Genomic DNA, 3,298 nt, shown 5'->3' with positions numbered 1-3,298 from the left:
TTACCCCAAGGAGTATGTTACCCTAAAAAGCTTTTGCTATGAAGGTTCCATTTTGTTATCCCTGTGTCTCCACCTGGTCTTGTTTCTTAAGGTTATATTTCTTAAAAGGGGAGTACAGGATCAAAGAGTGAATTTTCTTTTACCGCCACTTGAGTAGTTATAAAAACTCTACTTGATTAGTTAAAACCTCTTCTTTCTGTAGAGACTGGAAACACCATCTATTTACTGTTTGGTTTCTTTTGAAACTATGGCATTCCCATGTGACCCAGGTTTGGCTAAGCAGATGGATTTATATTATATTTATATTATATATTATTTATAATCCTAGATTATATTTGGGATATAGGGATGCAAAGAGGGAAAGATGGAGAAGTTTTGGCCGGTGTTGACTGTCTTAACAACTTCCAGTTTCCGGATAGCACACTGGTGGTGGTGCCACCAATAGGAGTTACTAGCACTAAGTGTTGGCAGGTGGATAATGTGAGCAGCAGTGTTAAGAATAGTGCTACCCCTCAGAACTATATAGTTATGCCCTGCTTTTTGTATAAACTGAGATGCTCACATTCTTTCCTTTAGAACAGGCAATGTGCCATGCATAACAGAGTTGTACATTATCTTTGCAGTTGCTTCAAGTTTTAATTGTTATTTAAAATTGTAGTATAAAAATTTTCAGTATAGTATAGTACATACATTGTGAGGTGCATACTAAGGTGAATAAGCGACTTTTCATGCAGACCTACTCAAGGCTATTCAGAAATCAATTGTCTTAGCACTTTCTCATATCCTTAGGTATATACAGATGGTCAGAGTTAAAGTTGTGCATTAAAAAGTAAAGAATAAAATACACTTATATACTTTGCAAAAGAAATGAATAAAGTTTTTCCTTTGGGGGAAACAGCAGCTACATACTTTTGTCCTATACTATTGTAGCAAATCAAGGCATTGTAAGAGAGGGCATGTGAATTGTAGTTCACTTTTTTTTTTTTTTTGAGACATTTTTGCTATAGGGCGTGTGCGTTCACCAGGAAAACAGAGACAGAAAGAGAGAAAGCAAGAAATCACCTCCCAGGGGGGATGGCCACGCTGCAGTCCCTTCTCCTCTATTCTCCTCTTGAGATCTTGGACACACCATGCACACATGCCCGGCATGAGTTTAAGCCGCTGAGTCCAGGACTCAAACCATGGTTGACTACATGGGAGTCCAGCGACATAGCCATTACGCTAACTGCTGGTCCCAATTGTAGTTCACTTCACGTGCTTATCAGAAAACTTAATAAAATGTAAGACTAGAATCTATTTGAAGTTGTACACTGTGACTTAACTCACATCTGTTGAAATAGAAAATATATTCTGTTGAGTATTTAAGAGTCTGTATATGTCTTCTTTTGTGTTTGGATTCTTTGTACTTTTTCATGTTCATATTACCAAACAAAGTTGAAAGAAAAAAAAAAAGCAGTGCTACCAGTGAAAAATGGAATGCACACATATACCATTGAAAATGTTCTACTTAAAAATAAAGGGGGGGATATATTATGGTCCCAATTGTGTTAGCATGCACTGGATGATGCTGCTACTTGGCAGGCTAAGGCCCAATGGGGGATCAGCCTCCATTATTGGCCAGCCTTTAAAAAGCTGGGCACAGGGACCAGCAGTTAGTGTAATGGCTATGTAACTGGACTCCCATGTAGTGGATGTGATATGAGAAAACTCTGAGGTATATTTGTAGAATGGTTGATTATCTTTTTGAAGTTCCACCAACACACACACACACACACACACACACACACACACACACACATAAACACAAAGCCCTAGCTCGCATGGTGGATGCCAGCAAGGAGGACGAAAGGTACATGGAACAGGACCAGCAGTTGACATAGTGGCTATGTCTCTGGGCTCCCATGTAGTTGACCGTGGTTAGAATCCTGTACCCGGTGGCTTCAACACATGCTGAGCATGTGTGTGTTCATGCCTAAGATCCCCAGAGGAAAATGGAGGAGAAGGGATTGCGGTGTGGCCATCCCCCCTGGGGGGGGGTGATTTCTTGCTTTCTGTCTCTCTGTCTCTCTCTGTCTTTCTGGCGAGCACATGCACCCTATAGAAAAAAACCTTTCCAAAAAATGGAACAACTTGACAAGCCAGTTGAGCCAAGCCAGAACAGTCAACTGCCGACCTGAAGTTATAATACCAAAAATAAGTAACTATATTAAGCCATCTAGTTTTGTTACTCAGCATTACTGTGGCAGTAGCTGAATGATCCAGGAATAAAGGTAGTGAGCACTGAGTGCTAGTAAGCAGTGAGTCTCTGATAACCAATGGTGTGTAGAAGTGACACAGAAGATTAATTTATTCCCCATGGGTATGTAGTGCTAACAGAAGCAACATTTGGGGCATCATTTAACTCCTACTAGAGACTGATGGAGTTATGAATGAGCATCTACACTACATAGTATTTACTTTTAAAGTTTCTACACAGTCTAAAGAAATAGATTATAATTGTACAATTTCCTACTCAAGGCACAGATTGAAAAGCAATTACTTCTTTCTGACTTTGTAAAAGTAACCACACTTCTTGCAGTCACTGTATTCAGAGAGCCAAAATATACAAACACCAAGTCTATGGATTGTTAAAATTTGAGTCAGTTGAACTTAAAGTCTCACAATATATATGATGTAAAAACTTTGGCACTGAACAAGAAGTAGGATGATAAGAATGGAAATTTCACCATAGGAGAGGAACTTCCACTCCCCAGTGAGTTTTACTGGCAAGTAAACTGGCTCTCTCCTTTCTCTGATGACGTTCTTTCATCTTTGCTTGAAGACTATTAACAATTTTTTAAAATTTAAATCTATTTATTTGCATTCATTCATTGTACATCATTACAGCATACAAAATGAGATTTTCTATCCAGAGTACACTGTATATTGTCTCAATCAAGTACACCAACAAACATGTTATTGTCAGCAAATAGTTTTCTGTATGTTTTGCCTTTTTTCCCCCATCCTTGATTCCCTATCTCTTACCCTCTGCCATCTCCCACTCTCCTCCCACACTGTCTCTGGTATCTATGTTTCCTTTCTATACTGTTTTCCCCCCACATTTTATTGAATTACTAAAGACCTTAATTAATCTAAATATTTTCATAGTAAACACAGCTGATATATACATTTCCATGAACTCAAGTCTAACTTTACGCAGCCTATAAAATAGCACCTAGCTGGGGCTATATATCTTACTGCAGTCATTGAATACATATTTTTTTCTGAAACTTTTTTTTTTGTAACTTAATTTACATTC

General features: G+C 38.3%; 1 pseudogene; it reads left to right on the top strand.

Moving 5' to 3' along the window:
• The first annotated feature begins 348 nt into the window (after nt 1-348).
• LOC102500982 (transcription initiation factor IIA subunit 2 pseudogene) overlaps nt 349-3,298 on the top strand; it is a 21,750-nt pseudogene continuing 18,800 nt past the window's right edge.

Source organism: Tupaia chinensis, unplaced genomic scaffold, assembly GCF_000334495.1.
Source record: "Tupaia chinensis unplaced genomic scaffold, TupChi_1.0 Scaffold144041_1, whole genome shotgun sequence".
Taxonomy (NCBI): Eukaryota; Metazoa; Chordata; class Mammalia; order Scandentia; family Tupaiidae; genus Tupaia; species Tupaia belangeri.
This window is presented reverse-complemented; position numbering and strand designations above follow the sequence as displayed.